Source organism: Protopterus annectens, chromosome 3.part0 (genome assembly GCF_019279795.1).
Source record: "Protopterus annectens isolate FY-2018-M chromosome 3.part0, PAN1.0, whole genome shotgun sequence".
In the NCBI taxonomy this organism is placed as follows: Eukaryota; Metazoa; Chordata; order Ceratodontiformes; family Protopteridae; genus Protopterus; species Protopterus annectens.
Genome location: NC_056731.1, coordinates 1,682,489,946 through 1,682,513,196, shown reverse-complemented (window position 1 = coordinate 1,682,513,196; position 23,251 = coordinate 1,682,489,946).

The following is a 23,251-nucleotide window of genomic DNA, read 5'->3' as shown; positions in this document are numbered from 1 at the left end:
ATAAATGTTAAAGAGAAGTTGGGACCTCCTGATATTACAAATAATATCCCAAGTTCTTGTGTACCTAGTGAGTTAGATCTGATAAGGACCACATCATTGTCCCAACCCTTTCATCTTAATAGAGAGGACATGTCCGAAATTTGAATGTAACACCTGATAACCTGGGAGGAGATGCAACCATAGTTAGAGGGCATACCAGTGTAGAAGAACCTTTAACAATGATTATTCAAGAAGACATACTGATAGACACTTATTCGGAATTTAATACAGAAGCAAATGTCCAGTCAGTTTCCCCTTTAACTATTATTAAAAATCAAGGAGGGGATTTTTCTATTTACAGTTTTGCTTCTTATGAGATTGTACCCTGTGTAGTGGAATTACTAGCAAAGGGACTGTCTTTTATGCCTTCCAAACCCATGAATATTGTTCACACAATATTGGATTTTAATTTATCAGAAAAGTGGTGGTGCTGCGGTAGCGTTTTCGCCTCCCAGTAAGACGTTGTCCTGTTCGATTCTCAGCTAAAGCATCTTCTGTGTGGAGACATGCGTGAATGGGAGTACCTTCATTGAAGGTTGTGCTTCAGAGCTGGCAACTCGGCACGTAAAAATCTACTGCCAATCATTAGCGGACCAGAGTTCCGCTGTGGCGACCCCTAACCGGGAAAAGCCGAAAGACACAACGACATCAGAAAATTGAATTTGCAAGTGTTATTTAAGAGGGAACAAACTGGGGCTTCTGAATATTATATTTCTAGTACATTCAACCCTATTAGCCATCCACTGGTTTCTACATTCGAGAAAGTTTGTGAAATAGACCTTAGGAGACTACATTTAGATAAATGCAACAAAGTGAAGAATGTAGAGAGGGATGATTGGGCTGCTTTCTTAGATTTTTGCCATCTACCCATACGAACCTTTAAACCTGACAAGGGGGGTGGACTGGTTGTAATGGGACAAGACTGGTATAGCCAGCAGATGAGCTGTATGTTGAACACTGACACATACACCAAAGTCAGCCTTAATGAATTCAACATAGCCTACAGAAAAATTAAAGAACATTTAAATGACCTGTTTATAGAAGGACTTATAAATTTAAATTTGTTAAACTATTTGTCTATGCCAGCCCCAAGGACACCAGTTTTATTTGGTTTACCAAAAATAAATAAATCCGTGATGGATCTAACTATGATACTCCTGTTGATGCTCGCCATAGTATTACATATCCCCTGGCGAAAGTAGTAGATAACATCTTGAAAAAATATTTAGCAGATGAGGAACAGATCTGTAAAGACTCGTGGGCTTGTTTAAGTAAACTAAACTCACTTGTGTTGGAGGGTGTCTACAATTTTCTTACTATCGACGTCAGGGACTTATATACGTCCATACCACAGGAAGAAGGTATGGACTATGTTATACATTACTTGAGCCTGAAAGGTGTCCCAGACAGTGAGATCAGATTAGTAAACATCCTACTGGATATTGTTTTAGCAAATAATTACTTCTTGTTTGATGACCAGCTATTTGTGCAAAAAATAGGGGTGACTATGGGGTCCCCTTGTGGGGCCAGTTTTGCAAATTCAGTGATGGCTCTTTGGGAAAGAAATTATATATTTTTACAAAACCATTTAACAGATCCATTTTTTCTTGTAAACACGGTTTTTACATGATATTCTCATCTTATATAAGGGTAGTGCAGATGAAGCAGAAAGATTTGTAAACTATTTGAATCAAACAAACAACTTTTTAAGGTTTACACACACATTCAACATGGAAAGCATAGCTTATTTGGACATTGAAGTGTTCAACGTTCATGCTCAGAAGGGGTTGGCAGCCAGGATTCATAGGATAGATACAGTCTCAAACACATATTTACATTTCAACAGTTCCCACCCTTTCCACCAGAAGAAATCTGTAATAAAAGGACAATTGGTCCGAGCGGTGAGGATGGTAACTGTTGAGAGTGACTTTATAGTAGAATGTAATAAGATAGCTGACATGTTCCTCACTTGAGGTTACCCAGGGCAGCTTATTAATGAAATGATGGACGAAGTGTTGTACAAAAGATCCAGTGGATTTTATTCACCCCTACTGCAAAGTTATTTGTCACCATGTAATAGGATGAATACTCCTCAAAAGGTTAATAGGTCACCAGTGTCATTTATTTTAACATTTAGTCCTGAATGTGGCCAGATTATTTCAATTATAAAGAAAAACTGGAACCTATTTAGCAACAATTTAGAATTATGCACCTTGTTAGGCCCATCCCTTCTTTCACATTCAAGGGAGGCATGAATTTGAAAAACATTTTAGAAGTGAAACTACATAGTTATTAAGAATCCTGGGATGAGCAAATGCGAATCTTGCAACTTCTGCAAACACATGAATATAGGGTATTCATTTAATATCAGAGATAAAAACTACAAGATTCTGTCAGGCGAGTACAATTGTAATACAAATTATGTTGTATACCTCACCCAATGTAATCTATGTCCCACATTTTACGTTGGAAAAACAGACCGTAGACTGCGGGAGCAAGTGTATGAACACCTTTACTGTATCAGAAAAGGCAAGGTCAAAAATTCTTTAGCTGCCCACATTAAAATGAAGCCCACACACAACTTTAACTTCAGGGTGATAGATCATGTAAAAAAATGAAAAGACCAATGGTTAGACCACAGCTGAAGTTAAAAATGGAATAATCCACGTCAGGAAATAAATCACTTGCAGCTTCACAGTAGTGCCCTTTATAAAACCAAAAGTTATAACTGAGATGTAGTAGTCAAGGTAGGAAACGGTTCACTTGCAGTTTCACACCACATTATTAAACAAGAGTAAGTGCTTTCGCGATCTAAGTCAGCTGATCGCTTCTTCAGACTCATAAAAACAGTTAAAACATTGGTATTTAAAATATGGTTCAACCAATGAAAACACATATAGAACTATGACATAGACTAATTAAAATTGCATACATCAGTACATTAATTTGCCTTATATTCTGCATAAGATGAAATAAAATATACATATAACAGACACATTTTATGTAATAATCCATATTACTTAATGTTTTAGTGGTCTGGATTTTAAAAAAGGTTTTAAGGAAACAGCATTGTTCAATCCAGGAGACCTATCTGCCTGAAGTAATAAAATCCATCTTTGTTCTGCTTCCTCTACCTTATTCCTTATATCACCTCCCCTCTTACTTATTTATTATTTCTAAAACCATGAAATTAAAAATATATTTCCTATCTTCTTCTTCCACATGTTTTGCTAAAGCACTTGTGTCTTTTTTATTTCTTATATCTCTAAGGTGTTCAAGGATACGTTCCTTTAGACACCTATTGGTTTTGCCTCTATAAAAGGCATGACAGACAGTGCAGAAGCTGAAATAAACCAAATTTTGTGTTCTGCAGTCAGCATAAAAATCTATATCAATTATAAATCCTAGTGTAGGATGTTTATATGTAGATTTATTATATAAATAGTCACATGCTGTACAATTTCTGCAAGGTAAAGTCCCCTGCCTATCAGATAGGATCATTCTTTCATTGTTTCCGGATTTATAACAGAGTTGCCTTTTTAAGGACCTCTTATTTCTAAAAGAAAAGCTGGGTCTATCTTCTAACAATTCTCTCAAGTCAGGATCCGACAATAAAACATTCCAGTTCTTCTCAAAAATATTACAGAACCTTCTGATGTCACTTGAATAAGTTATAGGGAATCTAACTTTAAAATCATGACCTTCCTTGCTTTTAACATTTTCTATAGTATTTGAGAAGAGCGGTTTACATCTCCCATCCCTATTTTCAATGGTATATTTAGAGCTTTCATTTATGTCTTTCTTACTATAACTTCTGTTTAAGAAGTCTTTCTCTAATATAGTCATTGTCTTCACGAAGCCTTCATCTGTATTATGCAAGCGGCTTATTCTCATATATTGTCCTTTCACTACATTTTTATGTACAAATGTTGGATGCATACTAGTCTTATGTAAGATACTATTTCTCCATGTAGATTTTCTATACATCCCTGTTATAAGTTCATCTAACGCTGTCTTCTTAACCAAAACATCTAGGAACTTAATAGAGTCCCTGGAATGTTGACTAGTGAATCTTAAAAATTCAGTGGTGCTATGTAAGTACTCCACCATCTCTTGCAACTATTCATTAGTACCATCCCATAACAGGAAGACGTCATCTACAAAACGTATATACCATACAATTTTGTCAGCATATTTATTGCTAGCACTTAATACATGATATTTTTCCCATGCAGCCAATGCTAAGCTGGCGTAGCTGTTAGCACAAGCCGTGCCCATTGCTACACCAACTTTCTGTAGATAAAACTTGTCATTGAATATAAAGACATTATTTTCTAGGACAATATCAAGCAACTCACATATCAAATTAATCTTAGTGCTTTGAAAAACTTGTTTCAAGGTCAGAATATCACATATTTTCTCGATACCCCATTTATTCGGTATCACTGTGAACAGTGAAGTGACATCCATTGTCACAAACATATCATTTCTATTAATATTCCTGGTCTTATTATATAACAGTCACAGAAATGCCTTTGTATCCCTTAGTACAGTCTCACATGATTTTAGGACTATTTGTAAATTTTGTTCAATATAAATTGAGATGGCTTCTGTGGCCCATCCTTTACTGGATACAATAGGTCTCATAGGGGGCTGTGTGATGTCTTTGTGAATTTTAGGTAGACCATAAATAATGGTATAATTGGATGTTCTATATGAAAGTAGTCAAACAATTACTCTGATACATAATTAGTAATCAATAAGTCAAAAATATATACAGATATCCTGTCAATTATACCTTGTACTTGTCTCTCATTTAGTTCAACATAAGTATCTGTATCATTCAAAAGTTCCATCATTTTCTTGTAATAAAAAACCTTATCCATTACTACTACACTGCCCCCTTGTCAGCGGGCCTAATTTCAATGCTGTGAGAATCCTTTAGTTCTGACAGTGCTTCAGTTTCTGATTTACTCAAGTTATAAAATCTAGCTGGAAGATTTTTAGCATGCATCTCTCTAATTTCATGCTCACACACATTAGTGAAAGTTTCAACTGTGGGATGTATCTTGGGTACAAAGGCACTAGGTTGTTTAAACATATTATCAAATACATTTCTTTTAAATATGGTTTTAAGTGTTAGGTTACGAGAAAATAACTTCAGCTCTTTTAATAAATCAGTTAATACTGTTTTCTGTGCTGGAATAAAGTTCAGGCCTCTATTTAATAACGAGGCTTGTGCATCAGTTAAAGAAAAGCTAGATATAAGCAAAAACAATAGGTGTCTAAAGGAACGTATCCTTGAAGACCTTAGAGATATAAGAAATAAAAAAGACACAAGTGCTTTAGCAAAACATGTGGAAGAAGAAGATAGGAAACATATTTTTAATTTCATGGTTTTAGAAATAATAAATAAAAAGTAAGAGGGGAGGTGATATAAGGAATAAGGGAGAGGAAGCAGAACAAAGATGGATTTTATTACTTCAGGCAGATAGGTCTCCTGGATTGAACAATGCTGTTTCCTTGAAAACTTTTTTAAAATCCAGACCACTAAAACATTAAGTAATATGGATTATTACATAAAATGTGTCTGTTATATGTATATTTTATTTCATCTTATGCAGAATATAAGGCAAATTAATGTACTGATGTATGCAATTTTAATTAGTCTATGTCATAGTTCTATATGTGTTTTCATTGGTTGAACCATATTTTAAATACCAATGTTTTAACTGTTTTTATGAGTCTGAAGAAGCGATCAGCTGACTTAGATCGCAAAAGCGCTTACTCTTGTTTAATAAAGTGGTGTGAAACTGCAAGTGAACCGTTTCCTACCTTGACTACTACATCTCAGTTACAACTTTTGTTTTTATAAAGGGCACTACTGTGAAGCTGCAAGTGATTTATTTCCTGACGTGGATTATTCCATTTCTAACTTCAGCTGTGGTCTAACCATTGGTCTTTTCATTTTTTTCGCTTGAGGTGTATACCAGGCATTTATCCAGCTTTTGTTTTCTTTCACGTGATCGATCATGTATCTGGTGATTTAAGGGGAGGCTCGAGATCTTTACTACTAGAAAAAAAGAGAATTGATGTGGCAGATTTGCTTAGATGCTTGCCATTTTCCTGGTATTAATGATGGGTGTTCCATTCAATGTTTATTGAAATTGAAAAGCCTGAATAGATGACATATATTTATTTATATATGTTTTTTTTTCCCTGTTATGACTATGCATGTGAATGTTTTTGAGTTGTGATATATGAGTACTACCCACTTTACAGTTGTTGACTTTATGCTAGTTTGATAATCATGGTTAATATACTATGTAAGTGGTTTAATTTTCACTAGGTAGCAACCTTTGCAGTAGTGTAGGTGTTGAACAATACAAGATCTGAATTTTAAATACACCAGAGTAGTGAACTCTTGATTTTTGTCTTTTAAGTTCCTAGTAAATTAGGTATTTTGTTTCATGTTTTCTAACTAATAACTGCCACAATTATGGTAGTAGATGTGGTATGGTTTTTAATATTAGTATGAATTAAATGGTTTCAAAGAATGATTTTTAAACTGATTTTCCAAATTATATTTTATGTACAGAATTAATTGTTTTTGTATGTTTAAGTAGGGGGCGGAGGGAGATGTTTTCTGGTGTGTGTGTATATATATGTATATATGAGTCGCCTTTGTGCCTGCTGTTATTTGTCTGAAGAAGTTTGGTCATTGTACCGCATGAAAAGCGCTTTACTTCATTTTTCTTTCAGTGTGGCACTATGTTCTGGTTTTAACTCTAATAAAGAGCTGAATAGCTGAAGATTTCCTGGGTGCTTGAAGTGCTTTGTCCTGCATTTTTTGATGTTCAACAGTTTGTGGTGTTGTTTTGAATTTCTTAGCTGTACCCAGGGGAGGCCCTGAAATGTTCTCCTCTTCTAGCAGTATAACACTAATTTCCACTAGCCAGTATTGCATTTACCAGGTAACTTGTCAGCAAATGTACACTGGAAAATATGGGATTATCAATTTCCTTTCAAGTTACTGTTGATATTGCCCATTTCACCAGTTATTTCATGCACATTCTCTATCAAATCATACTTATCTCACAGCCTTGCCTTATCTTGTATCATGAAATGTCAGGACTTCCAATGTTTGTGTTTACATTCAAACTGTAGCTGTGTCATTTACCATACCCTCATTCTAGACATATTACCATGAACTTTAGATTTTTAAAGTAAACTAAGCCACTTGTTAAGTATTTCTCGACACATGCTGAGCCACAGCATTTAACATTCTGGTAACTCCTTGATTCTAGCATAAGAGAGGCACAATGTGCCGTATCACTTTGGCAAGTGTCCATATATTACAACAAGTTCAATGTTCAAGCTCACAGGAAATCAGCAGAATGCATCACCCCACTAAAAGTTTCAAACACTCTTACTTTTTTTTTTCAAAGGACACAAATGAATCAACATTACAACTTGATAGGAATCAAATGATTGCCTCCAGCTTAGGGATGGGACCTGAATAAATAGCTTTGAATATGTGATACAAAAGGAAGTCTATCCAAAGACAGAGACAATACTGGGATGACAGCAAACTCATGAGGAACTGTAACAATAAACAAGAATTGCAAGCTGTTCCATTCATTCTAAACCTTCTAATATCTAAAATTTCTGATTAAATTAATTCTAATACAGCAAAGGTATGATACCCCTAACACAGCTTTTTGGTCACTTTTGTTTTTCAGAATTACAGCTACTGTTACATCTCAAGATAAAGAAACCGGTATCATGATGTTATGGACATCCCTGTCTAACTCACTTACACAAAGGGCAGGAGTCCAGACTATGATCCAGATATCCCCAGCTCAAGCAGTAAGTTGAGTAGTAGAAGAGTGGGCTGTAAAAGGTAGGAATGGTACAACCCTCTGTGGTGCAGAGAGATAAAACTTTTATTGTTACCCTGATGACCTGTGGACAAGTGACATGCACAGGGGCTGGAGGAACAGGCAAGTGGAAGTGAAGAGACGTGCTGCTCTCCTGCTTTGGGGTGTAAGAAGGCAGCTTGGCTTACTGCTTGGGCAACAAACAATGGAAATTCTGAATGGTGCAGTCCTCTGTGTCTGGGCCAGATGGACATACTGCTGCTGTGTAGTAACACAGGTCAGAGGCAGTCATATGGCAAAGCTCCCATGCTCCTTCCCTATAGACCATCAACTTAAGTGTCCTTCAGTGCTGCCATGAGGGTTTAAAGCAGAGTTGCAAGCTTGGGGGGAGAGAACCTTCATTTTTGCATGGATGATGGCCATGACTGACTCTCAAGTCACATTTATGCAATAAGTGTCACTAAAAAGCTTATGACCCCCATGTAGGAACAAATGGGCAAATTTGACATTTTTATTGATGGTTTGCAGGCATGGGAGTTGGAAAAAAGTGAAGAGTGATGGTCTGGCTAGGTCTACACATGTCTTTGTATGGGGTGGGGCATATATTCTGGTAATTTATCTCTGCTGAAGACTAAGGGCTTGTTTAGAATGCATCCAGATTGCAAAGGAGGCTGGTTGTTGAGGGATGGCATCATTTACCTCAGCAACTGAAAAGCCCTCAATATGCCAGTTACAAACCTACCCTATGAGAATCTATGGAGATGTGCATAGATGCTTTGAGCTAAAAACAAATTAAAAAAAAAACACTGATGGGTCGTTTGGTGAACTTGCAACTCACTAATCATGACAGACAGATGGTTGATTGCAGCAAAAAAATGTTTTATAGTATTTCTGAATTTGAATGTGAAAATAAATCACTTTTAATGATAACCAGGTAACAGAACACAGTAATTTAGTCAATACTAGAATATAATTATTTCAGTTACTGAAAAAATATTATGGAATTAAAGAAACATAGTAGGCATTTAAAACCACTTAGTATGATTAAAATACACTTTTATAATAAAAGGGAGTAGAGGCAGAATCTACAGCATTCTGTAGTACTGTTAATGATTGTTCCGTCCTTCTGTGAGGCATGTGAATAGCTCTGTCAGCCTTGGTCATGGTCACAGCATGTCCTTCATGTAATGGCATTACTGCTGTGCGTATGGTACCTTCCAACATGCTATTATAATCACTAGCATGCAAAGGCTCAGCCTCAATTTCTTTTCTAAAATACAGCCCTTCAATGATAATTGTATTTTAAAGACTGAAACTCTGATTAGTTCCTGACAAACTGCAGCAATACACAAAGTACTCACACTACTTGATATTGCCTTGAGATTATTTTCTTGACTGAGATTTAAGTTTCTTCAGAAATATGCTCAACATCTATTTTCTTTCCTTACAAGCTCTCATATTTCTGTTTTCTAATATGCAAGTGATAGGTGTACACTGAGCTCTTTATGTTCGGTTTATGTTGCATTTCTGTTCAATAATTCTATAACACAATGACTATTTTAAATACTATGTGGTGGTGCTGCGGTAGCATTGACGCCTCACAGTAAGACGTTGTCCTGTTCAATTCTCAGGCTAGAACGTCTTCTGTATGGAGACATGCGTGAATGGGCATACCTTCGTTGAAGGTTGTGCGTCAGGGCCGGCAACTCGGCACGTAAAAATCTACTGCCAATCATTAGCGAACCGGAGTTCTGCTGTGGTGACCCCTAACCTGGAAAAGCCGAAAGACACAAACAATTGTTTAACTGTTAAAAAGTTGCCCTCTGTTTATATATATATATATATATATATATACATATATATATATATATATATATATATATATATATATATATATATATATATATATATATATATAAAATATATATAATTATAGTGTATAAGAAAAGTCTTACCATTCCTTTCTGTTTATATATATATATATATATATATATATATATATATATATATATATGTGTGTGTGTGTGTGTGTGTGTGTGTGTGTGTGTGTGTGTGTGTGTGTGTGTGTGTGCGTGTGTGTGCATATTTTTATTAAATGCTCATTTATCAAAAGGCCCAAGCAATGAAACACAGGTCAATGCTGACATTTTAAAAATCAACATACTAGAGAAAAGACTGCAAAAGGAAAGCAGTTTTCCTCGTGCAATCCATTCATTAATCAGAACCCTACCACTAAATATTTATTTAGACAGAAAGACACACACACACTCACATTGAATAGATGGGAACCTGATTTATGTTATATGAAACAGCCTATGCTCTAGTTTTAGTCATACATTTTGAGGTTAGCAGGATTTAGTCAGGAGATACAGTGAGCAAAACCTCCCATCTCTACCTTAGTAATACATGTTAAGCCTAGCAATGTTCCTGCACAAATAACCTTAGTAACACATGTTAAGCCTAACCATGTTCCTGCCTGTACTACGTTAGTAATACATGTTAAGTCTAACCATGTTCTTGCCTGTACTACCTTAGTAATGCATGTTAAGCCTAACAATGTTCCTGCCTGTACTACCTTAGTAATACATGTTACGCCTAACCATGTTCCTGCCTGTACTACCTTAGTAATATATGTTAAGCCTAACCGTGTTCTTCCCTTCAGCCCCATCCCTACATCTTACCATAGATAAGACCTTTCTGCAACACTGTCAATGTGTAAGACATGCAGGAACACATCCCATACAGCATGCATGCATGCATGCACAACAGAAAATTTGTCCCCTTAGCTCACTGTTACTCTATCCATAGCTTGCAAATAATCCATCCTAAACTCCAACTTCACAATGTCAATACTTTTTTCATGCAGCATAAAAAGCTGAATAAACACCCATGTGATCTTCCTTCTTTCAATATCTGCAGTGGATGGTGATTAGTGCTATCAGTGAATTTCCAATGTAGTTCTCTCTGTCAATTATCTGATGATACAACAAAGTGAACATTATCGATATATATATGTTTATCTATTGATCTAATATATCTGTGTGTCTGCCTATCTATCTATCTATCTATCTATCTATCTATCTATCTATCTATCTATCTATCTGTCTGATTATCTGTCTACCTAACTATCTTGCTATCATTCCATCTATCTAGATTGATATATCTCGATAGACAGAGATATTTAGATTCACACACACACACACACACACACACACACACACACACACACACACACACACACACACACACACACACACAGACATGTACGCACACACACACACGTATGGACTGAATACAGGGGGACCTGTTTTATGATATATGATACAGCCTGCACTCTTGTGTTATGGAATTAGTTTTATGATGAGTGGCAAAGTCACAAGTCATGATATTTAATGCGTCATACAAACCACACAAACAGGTATTCCACCGATTTGCTTTTTCTGTACTTTTTGTGTTACAAAAGTGCTTTCCATTGACTTTAGTGGGCTATGTTAACTGCTAAAGTCCCTACAAAACATGGACTTGTGCAAATAGACTATGATGATATGAATGGATAGTCTCATGAATTGCCTTTCATCTGCAGTTTTGAGGAAAATTTTAATCATCTTTTGGAAGTTAGAGTTCATTTGTATTATATTAGAGTTTGTTAGTTTTACAATGTAGTTCTCTTTTACATACAGATAACGTTAGGCAGTTTAAAAGGTTAGAATCAGTTTAGTTTTGCCGGTAATGATGTTTTCTAATTCTGTTTCAATTACATTCATAGGTTCAAAGTTCATACTAGGCTGCTGATCCAGTGGACCATTTGTAGCCTGGCAAATGATTCCACCCATTTATCAAGACTTAAAGACACAAGGTGCAATGTTTGATTCTCAAATGGGGTAATTGGCCACATGGGCAGTTAGCCTAGTAATAATCTATGAACCTATCTATGAACATGATTTAATACCAGACCCCAACCTAGTTTTGACTCCTTTCTGTAGGGACCAGAAGGTCCACACCCAGGACTGTACTTATACTTAGCAATCTAGTTATCTAATTTATGTTTAAAAAAGATCATGGGGCTACTCTGCTTAACTGCAAAGAGGAGTCTATCTTATAAAAATTGTTTTCTTTGTGAAAGATATCTATCCTACCAACAAGTCCTGTTTATATTTCAATGGAAGCTTAGGCCTCTTAAGCAGGTGCTTAGTGTGGTTTTGGTTTTGTGGATGATTAGGAAGTTATAAAGGACCAATTCTTTCAAGGCTGTGTAGGCAAGGCAGAGATCTCCTCTTGATATTTCGTAGGAGATGGAAAACAGTGAGAGTGCGATAAGGTGGTCAGGATAACTCATGGAGAACAAGACCTTGATTTTTTTTTGTTGTTTGGTAATGATATGCTGCAACATCTCAAGCTGGGTCATATTCCTAGCCATTTACATACCCAAAGAGGCATTATATATTATCTGTGGTCTGGTAATGGAAGAGCAGAGAAGGAGGATGGCTGCCTTGGTTCAAGAAAGTAAACCCCTGGTGATTAGTCTTGCTATAAAAAAGACTTTTCTAACAGCATAGACACACAGTAGTCAAAGGACAGTTCACTGTCAATGAAGGTGCCTATGTTCCTAATGACTGAATCTGTTTATAGGGGAGTGTTGCCTATGTGATTGGTGCAGGAGTACCCAGGTTTGCCAAAGGGCATATTGTATTTTTTTGACATTTAATTTGAAGCTAAGGTCCAAGCACCACTTTTTTAGCATGAGTTAAGGTATCCTTGAGAATGCATAGATCACCTGGGTATTTATTACAGCTCTCAATTTGCAGTCATTGGCAAACTTTGTCAGTCACTGGCCTTGGTGTCTGCTTTGCTGTCAGAGAAATAAACACAAAGTGGAGTGGCCCCAGCATCAGAACCCTGGAAACACTACTGGTACCACTGTTTTAGTTGAGAGTGTTGCTTGCCTGCAACACTAACAGATTGGGTTCTGTTAGTGAACCAGTTTGCTACACAGTGGGTAACACTGAGATTTATATTTAACAGAATTAGTTAACAATGTTGAGTGTGGAATGTTATAGGTTCATAGGTGTGTACTATGCTAATGGCCCTGGTGCCTTTATAAGCCTAGCCCATAGGATTACCCTGTCATCATGCTACCCAATATTAGTTCCCAGTCCCCTGTTGAGTAGAGCCATTGGAGTAATCCCCAGGGTGAATTTTCTATTTCCCATCCACTCATCAAGATTTCTCTTGAAGAGGGCCAGTGAGGTGCTCTGTTTGACATGTATGGGAAGTCTATCCCATAGCATGGGCAGTCTCTGGGTTATGAACCTGTCCCTCCAGCATGTTCTATTGATTGTGGTAATGAGGTTGAGGTCTCTGGAGCATGTGGTGCGGAGGGACTAGGATATGAGACAGAGAAAAGTTGAAGTCTTTTGAGTCTGTCCATATAGGACAACTGTTTAAGGCCTAGGATCATCTTTGTGAGGTACTTTTGCAGCCTCTCCAGTTGTTGCAGGTGTCTAGTGAGGTACATGCCAAATGGGGCATTGTACTCGATGATTGGCCTAATGAGGGAAGAGTAGAGGGAGACAATGACCTTTTTCTTCCTGGATGCAAAACCCTTAGTAATGAGATGTGCCAAATAGAAGGACTTTCTGACCACAATGGCAATGTGGTGGTCAAAAGAGAGGTTGCTGTCAACCTGTGTTCTCAAATCTCTTATAACGCCTTCTGTGTACAGTGGACTACCATTGATGTGTTAATTCATGGGAACTGAGTTTTTCCCAAAGGGGGTGATGACACATTTTTTGGCATTGAGCTTAAGGCCATGGTTCTAACACCAGTCATTGGTCTTAGTGAGGAATTTCTGCAGGATGTCAACATCACTGGGGGAGTTAATAATAGCTCCCAACTTGCAATTGTCTGTGAACTTTGTCAGACAGAGTGCCTTCGTGTTGGCCTGGACATCAGAGAAGTAGCTACCAAACAGGAGAGAACCTAGGACTGAACCCTGTGAGACTCCACTCGTGACTGGTCGGCAGTCTGAATTGGAGTCAGCTACTTTCACACTGTGGATTCTATCTGTGAACCAGTTTGCAACCCACCTAGTGATATAGGGGTTGATGCTTAGTTTAGTGAGTTTTTCTATGATTCTTGAGTGGAGAATGGTATCAAAGGTCTTGGCCAGATCAAGGTAGGCTGTATGAACCACCTTGCCGTCATCCACAGCTCTGGTGACTGACTCAAAGAAGTCAACCAGGTTGAGCAGGCATGATCTACCCTTCACAAAACCAAACTGTGTGGGATCCAGAGTTTGGAGACTCCCTATATCCTTGTTTATTAGGTCCATGATGATGCATTCCATAGGTTTGCATATCAGACTCATCGGGCTAATGGGACGATAATTCCCAGGGTCTGTAGTCACTCGTCTTTTGTGGAGAGGGATGACTGTAGTAGTGCACCATTCGGTAGGGACAAAGCCTGAGGTGAGGCTGTGACTGAAAAGAGCACACAAGTGTGGTGCCAGTTCACTCTGTAGTTCAAGCAGAATGCAGCCAGGGATATTGTCAGGTCCAACAGAAGTTGTATTCTTGGCCTTGGACATTGCTGTTTTAACTTGTGAGGCAGAAATATTAGGTAAATGGTAATCTACTGGTATTATGATTGGTCCTTTGGGGGGGGGGGGGTAAAGTTGGCAATATCTGTTGGCTCAGTATAGGAGGTACCATTGTGCAGTAGCTCAGTGCAAATCTGGGTATTGCCGTGGAGATTTTTTACATAACTATAGAAGGCCTTGTGGTTGTCTTTACTATCTGCTGCAATTCTGTTTTCATAGCTAGCTTTAGAGGATTTGATGAGGGATCTCAACTTTTTGTTGAGGTTGATAAGGGAGTTTTTTCAGTCTTGGGACTTCCCCTTGTTCCATATCAGTTTCTTTCTTCTGTTGTAAAGTTTGTTTATGGCAGAGGACCACCAGATTGGCTTCCTTTATTTGGAAGAGAGCGTCTTGGTTTTATTGCATTGGTGTATGATTTGGCAGTCATGCAACTATTCTCCATTTGCATGGGTGCTGTGAAGTTAGCCACCTCTGTTTTTAAGAGCCCAAAGTTAGCTTTGGAGAAGTTTTTCATGGTGTTTACCTTTGCAGAGGGGGTGAGGGATGTGGATTTCAAAGGTGATTAGTGAGGAGTTGACTATTGGTGTAGAGCAATGGTTGCCCATGTTAGTAATGACCAGGACAGGGTGTTGCCAACTCTAGTGGAGGTAAGAACGAGTTGGTCCAGGGCACTGGAATTAATGAATTCCAGGAAATGTTGGGCACGTTTATTGGTACATGAGTAGTTTTCCCAGTTAATGGAGGGGAAGTTGAAATCGCCCAGTATGAGAGTATAAGTTGGACCCTAATATTCTCCAGGGTGCTTAGGAATGTGGAGTGTGAGTCTTGGGACATGGTTGGGGACCTATACCAGGCTATGACCTGAATCGCTGTCTTACTCAGTGTTAGCTGCATCTGAAGTATGTCTGATACGTTATGTTGAACTACCAGTCTGGAGGTGTGCCCATCCTTTATGAATATGGAAACACCACCACCTTTGGAGCTTCTGTCCAAGTTCTGGGGCCAAAAGCTGTGGAATGCGTTATGACCGGGTAGTGCAGGGGTGCTTTCTGCTGCTTTGAACCAGGTCTCTGTTACAGCAGAAATGTTGATGCTCTCCATTTTAAGGAGTGCTTTGAGCGAGTGCATTTTCAGATTTAGACTTCTAGAATTGAGCAGCATGACCCTCAGATTGCATTTGTTTGTAGCTGTTATGGTGGTAATTTGGTCTTTGGAACACAGCCTAAAAAAGGCACTATAGGGGTGACAAGAGCCTTGGCCAGTATCCGGAAGCCCAGGGGTGACAGATGCAGGCCATCTCTGGCAAAGCATTGAGGTCTGTCAATCATGTCATCCCAGGCAGACAGATACTGGATTCCCTTGGATTGGCACCAGAAACTTAGCCAATTGTATCATTTTCTGTTTGTACTGTGGTATCATTCTGGGTGATGGTAGGATGCTGATCAGGGCTAGGGTCATACCCGCATGGGCTACATAATCCGAGAGCTCCTCCATGTCTCTTTCCATGTAGTCCAGGGAGGTACATCTCAGGTCTTTCACACCCATATGTACAATGCCAGAGTCATATTTGTACCTGTTGTTGAGGGACCTGAGTGTGTGCATTATGTGGTGGATTCTGGCACCTGACAGGCAGCTGACTGTTACTTTCTCCTTATTCAACCTAGTGAGTGGGACATCAGTGTGCCTCACTATTGAGTCACCTATGACTAGTGTGTTGGGCATGTTGTTTTGCCTTAGGGGCTTTGGTTGAGTGGCACACTGTTTAGGAGAGTTATGTGTCTCATGATTAGTGTTGTGTTGGGGTGGTCGAGTGTGTTTCTGTGTTGGAGGCCTCTGTTCTTTGGGTAGATTTTTACTGAGAGCCTCCGCGAAGGTGGTTGTGTGGTTTGTGTTTTTATGTGAAGGCAGTGCTGGTGTGTGTTCTGGAGGGCTATGTGTTCCATGTGGTATGGTGCAAGTGTTGACCTTCTCCTCTTGACCAGCTATTTCAGTCTTTGCTGGAGAGTGCGTGGCTTCCAGTTTGGATATATAAGTGCATCTCTTGCAAGTCTGAGTGTTGGGAGGTAAGAGTAGAGGGTTGTCAGTGTACATGAGGCAGTTGCTACATTGCCTCAGGATGCTCAGGTTCACCATGTTAATAGGAGAAAGCACAGGGAAGTGACCTTTAGACATGACTGGAGGGGTGGCAAGTTAATAATAAGTACTGGAGCTGTTTCCTTGTAGAACGTTTAGTGCTGGTAGCACTTTTGAGTGCTACAATAATTACTACAAGAAGTCTGGTAAAGTGCTAGACTATTAAGCTAGTAAAAGTGCAGAAGAGGAGAGAACTAGCAGATCTAAGGGAAAAATTGAAGAGCAGACTTTTTGGCACTGCTCCAGATATGCCTTTTGAACCAATTTACTTGAATCTGATGCTTTTGTGACTTGTTCTAAAAAGTCCACCAGTTATAAGAGGCAGGATCTGCCTTTAACAAACACAAGACTGGTTTTGGCCCAGGTTTCATAGACTGCCTATGCTCTTGTTTACAAGGTCCATTATGATGTGCTGCACTGCCTGATAGATAAAGATTGTGAAGCTGTTTGGTCTATAATTACCTGAGTCAGTCACAATTCCTGTTTTGTAGAGTAGGATGGCTACAGCAGTTCTCCACTCCTCCAGCATGAATCTGATGAAGACGTAGGGACTGCATAGATGTTAGAAGGGGTAAACCAGGTAGTGCTTGGCACTGAAAAGAAGGCCGAGTGACACATTGCTAAAGTTCACAGATCAAGTGAATTTAGCCTTGGGTAGAGTGATAAGGACTTGCTCAGAGGTGATTTGGGAGTGATGTCAACATGTTAATATACTGTGAGTAATTTGGAGGACTTGGGGGACAAAATTTAAGTTGAATTCTTCCACTAAAATGTTGTCAGTGTCCTCTGGGGATGAGTATGTAATGTTATTTCATAGTAGCTCAGAGCATTGTTAGTCATTTTTCTTTAGATTCCTGACACAGCTTTGTAGTTACCCTTAGAATTGGTGGCAATTCACAATTCATACTTGATCTTAGAGGATATAATTTTCTTTATAAGTATTTATTGTTCATTTTGAGCACTTTCCAGGTGAGTTTTCTTTTATGGGTTAGGAGTTTCTTTCTCTTATTGTATTATGTGATGATACTGGGGTTCCGCCAAATGGGTTTGTTCTTAAATTTGGGACTATATTTATATCTTATTAGGACCAAGGCCTCAGTACTGGCTTGGAGATGGGTGTTGAATTTTCCATGAAAAATTTCAATATTTGAAGCAGAGTCATCTAGGAGTGGAGGGTAGAGATTTTTCTTACAATACTCTCTAAGACTGAGGAGTTTGAGATAATTCAGGTGTCAAACCTAGAGTAAATGTTATTGTATTATGATCATATTTGACCAATGATTTACTAACTGTGGGGTGTGAGCATGGGGGGACTATATTTTCAAGAACCAGGTTCAATATTTTAGAGCGCCTCACTGGGATTTGGATTAGTTGGTCCAATGACTTGGCATTAATGAAATCTAGGAATCTTTTTGTAGACTTGCTTTTGGTGGCACACATTCCCCAGCTAATGCAGAGATAATTGAAGTTGGCCAAGTAGATAGTGTTAAGTTCCATGGTGTGGAATCCCATTTTATTAAGATATGCCTCATGGCCAGTTGGCTAGTATTTTGTTTGCCATAACAAGAACATGGAGTAGATCTAGGTCATTGTACTGCATTATGAGTCAGGACATGAAATTGCTTCATAGGAATACAAATATGCTCCTGCCATTTACAGCTGTTTGGCTTCTACTTTTCTGAAGTAAAAGCCATTATCAAAGGGCTCTGGATGACTCTGTTTGCAGATAACCACAAGCTAGTAGAAGTCACTGAATCCCCAAATGACTTAGCCATCTGCAGAAATATTTGTTCCAAATAAATAGCTGCTGCCAAAATCATGGACTGAAACTAAATGCCAAAAATGCATTATTGCATCCCTTACATAGTCATCTATCACAGGTAACTACCACATTGACAATATGCCCCCAAGAGTTGACCCAGTTATTTGGGAACGTATGTGGACAGTGACTCAACATTTGACCAACATGTGTCCGTTGTTGTAAGAAAGTAATTCTACACTGCACAGTTTCTAAACAAAGGGACTGTGTCTAGAGCTAGGGATGTCATTGTCCCCCTTTACCTGGTCCTCATTAGGCCAGCAACTGAATAAAATGCCCCCTTTAGCATGTATCTGCCCATACATGTAACAATTGGAACACCCACAGAGATGCCTTGCTAAAAGGATACAAGGCATAAACATGTCCTACATGGACTGACTGAAAGCCCTGTCAGTATACTTGGTATCCTACAGACTGCTAGGAGGTGATCTCTGTCTGGATGCAAGACATCCTCCAACCTATTACTGATGGGTTTCCTGTACATCAACAAATCAGATGACATCAGAAATACTCAGTTTAGAGATCTAAATCTCTTCTGCAACATCAACAGAACAGTTTGGAAGGACAGGTATGTCTTGCATAGAAAGAACAAGAAAATACAGGCAAGAAAGTGTAAAACCAAAACAAATAATCAAAAACAGTTCCTAGAAATGAACTAAAGCCACATTTTATTAAATAAATAAATAAATAAATAACAAACAAGCAAAGGACACTATGGTTAAGCTCTTTCATCCTATACTATACAAGGACTTCATCAGACCAGTGCACTGACAACTTTAATGATTACTAAATTATGTCATCATCCCTTAAATACACACAACGTAAAGCAAAACTTCCTTTTAAAATACATGTTTAAAAATAAAAAAAAAATTAAATTAAAATAAAAAATGAAAAATTAATCTCTACATACCATTAAATACAAGTAATTAATACTATATAATTTATAATTTTTAACTTTAATTGCTTCAACGACAGCATACTTTCAATAGATACAGTTTCATAAGTCCTGTAAATTTATCAGCACCCATTACCAGCTGCCATTTTAGTTCTAAAACTTCCAATCTAAGTTTCCAAGACCCCCTCCCCCCCGTAATATCAACATCAAGTCCATCAAGTACCCAAAATTTGAAATTATGGCTAGAAAATTCCTGCACATGTTTTCCCAACACACTTTTTTATTAATACTATTCCTAGAAATATCATATATATGATCATATATTCACTCCTTTAACATTCTTTTAGCTTTTCCAATCTGGAACGCATTTGGCATATAGGTAATTTAGTAATTGTTATTTAATGATTGTAGTTGTAAGTGCACTGTTCTGAAGAAGTCCTTGTAAACTAAATAATGAAAGAGCTTAACCATAGTGTACTTTGCTTTTTTAATAAAATGTGTTTTTAGTCTGTTTTTAGTAACTGGCTTTTGGTTTTTATATATATATATATATATATATATATATATATATATATATATATATATAGGGTCTATGACAATAGATTTAATACACTAAATATCGAACAGCCAGAAAATCGAAAACACAGGTGATATAAACCCATTTCATGGGTGGCTGCGACCCCCACACCAATATATATATATATATATATATATATATATATATATATATACTAACTCTGAAATCGCACTACAGTGAGGAAAGGGCACATTTACTGATTTTCACTATACAGTGATCTCATAAAACGGGTTTCTATCACCATCATTTTCAGTTTTCCGGCAGTTCGATATTTAGTGTATTTGATCTGTTGTCATAGACCCTATATATATATATATATATATATATATATATATATATATATATATATATATATATATATATATATACATATATATATATGGATCTACTTCAGTTGACCATAACACTGAACATTTAAAAGTTCGAACATTTTAAAAAAAAATAAAAATAAAAAATAAATGTCTGTACCAGGGAGGCAAGCTCCCCTGCACCCCCCACCCCCACTACTTAAATATACTAACTCCGAGATCGCAGTATATTGTGGAAAAGGGTAATCTTCCCATTCTGCACTGTATGGGGAGCTCCATTCAGACCGTTCAAACTTTTAAAAGTTCAATCATATAGCCTTGGCCATATGCGCTTCAAACTTTTAAAAGTTCGATCAACTGAAGGGGACCCATATATGCAAATTTATATATATATATATATATACATATATCTTGCATAGGCTACAGCTGTTTGGGAACAGACTCCCCATCCACATAAAAGTTTATCCCTGTCCATATTCAAGTGCAACTTAGATGTATGGATGTGAAACAGAACTTTTAACCAAGGACTGGCCCCTGTTGTACTAATGGATAGAGGCAGCACATAAATGGCTTATCCCATGGACAGATCACCTAAAATTATCTATGGTATGATTCCAGTTATTCTCATTAGGGGTAGCATATTGTTACTGACAATGGGATGGCCAATCTATACCCAAATGGGATAAGTTATTTTGAGCACAAAAAGGGAAATTGGCTAAGTTAAAATGGCCTGCAAGGAAAACTAGCCTAGTATTTACCAATGAACCTATGAACCTGCAATGTTCAATTCTGTGCCAAGTCTGAAAACTGATATATATTAAAATCCTGCACTTCGGGGGTGTTTCCAATGGTCTGAAATTATGTTTCAGTAACTAGGCATATTTCAAATTTTTCAAGAGTTAGGAATGTCTGCTTGGCAATGGTAGAATACTGTTCAATACTAGTTTCACTGCCTCTACAGATGCGTATTTAAAGAGCTTCATCATCTCCCTTGTTTTGTGATCTAAGGAGGTGCATCTCAAGCCATTCACTCTCATGTGCAGAAAGATCAAGCCATATGTGTACATGAGATGAAGGGACCTCGGGGCCTTAGTAACGTTACATATCCTCGCATCTGAGAGGCAATGAACAGTTAGCCTGTCTTTGTCCAGCCCGGTGAGTAGGGTATCTGTATGTTTAACCATGGATTCACCTAGAACCAGGACATTGCCAGCTTGGTTTTGCTGCCTTAAGGGTTTTTGTGTGACAGTTATGTGACCTCTGTTAATGTCCACATTTCAATAGTGCCAGGGTGAGCCATATGTTAGATATGAGCTGCTGCTGATTGGTTTTGTGAATGAAGCAAGGATGAGAGTTTTTAGGCCGAGCCCTAGTCATTTGAGTCCTAGGAGTCTTAGGTAAAGATTCTTTAATGGCAGCAGCATAAGATAGCTTGACGTTTGAAGTCTGTGGATGTCCCGCAGGTGTAGGTGGAAGGTAAGACAGTGTTAGATATCATGCACGTAGATGGCTGAGAGAGGGACACCTACAATTAAGCATGCACACCTTTTGCACATAGTCCTTTGGGATTAGCAGGAATTCATTATCAGTAAGCATGAGACAATTTGAGCACTGCTTCACAAATCCTAGTGCTACAAGGCTAGCAATAGAGGAGCGGATTGTGTTTTGACTCTCCATGAATGACTAGTATTGCTAGACTTAAAGTAGGTGAGGATCTAAAGAGAGGCTGGGGAAATATTACAGCCATGGAAGTTTTTTGGGTGGGTTATTGGTCCAAATTAAGCCCATGTTGCTCAGTGGGACTGGTGCTCAAGCTGTGCAGGTCAGAGCAGTTAAGATGATGGTCAAACAGCTCAGTACAAACAGTTTCAGATACAGCAAAAATGGATAAGGTACCCTTAATGTAGTAAGAACAGTGGGAGAATGATTCTTATGTGAACTATTGTTCAACTGATCTAATGTATCTTGAGGCCAAAACTATAATCCAGAACTGGAAAATCAAGCTGATCTATGAAATTTATCCCTAGATATCAAGGCAGTTTTCAGCTGTGTTCTTGTTATTTTATGATTTATTGCTGACCCTTTATCTCTTCCCAGGTATTTATTCACTATCTCTTGTTGAAGTTCTTTTACAGCATATTCCAGTCCCAGCTTGATATTTCCTTGGGTGTTTCAATTTTCCTACTATAAGCAAGGCTGGCTGTCATTCTTATATCATCTCAGAAAGTTTTAACCACTTCTAGTGTGCTTGTCTTATGAGACATGCAAGTTTAAATAATCAAAAAAGTAGATGAGACGTCTTAGGGCAAGGCGTGTTTCTGAACATCAAGCTGTATCCATAGCCTAATCTGTTAAGTAGCAGCTCAGTGGGTTATAGGAAAGGCAAAACAGCAGAGATGATAACGAATCTCTCTGGAACATCACCCTTTGGATTCTAATACATTGGATAATAATTGGTCATTTATTTTGACTCAGCTGTAATAATCCACAAATCAGGAAAGCTGTCAGGTGTTTTTTTTTTTTTTTTGCTCTCTGTCCATGCTATACTTAGGTTCTATCTATTTTTATAGCTTTCTATTATGGCTTTGTTTAATAAAAGATGATCTCTGGTTCTATATGATTTTCTTTATTATAATGCTGTTCTATTGCATTGAATGATTTTTGTTTTCTAAGTGAGTATAAACTCTGTTTCAATTTATATATTATCAGATGTTATCGGTCTATAGTTCATAGGATGGCTTGCAGGTTCAGTCTTCAGGATGAATCGTTTTTTTTTCTGTTGTTAGCTAGGTTATCATCCATTTAGGATATGCATATAAAAAATCTTACTGACGGCTAAAATTTGCAAAGATGACCTTAAGCTCAAAGCTGTGTACTGTATCTTTAACTGGGAGTTTCCATTACTAGCCTTTCTTCCTTTTTGCCTTTATTTCTTTGATTGTTACTGCATTTCCTTCTGCATTCCTATTAGCACTTGTAATGCTTCTTTCACTCATTTCTGC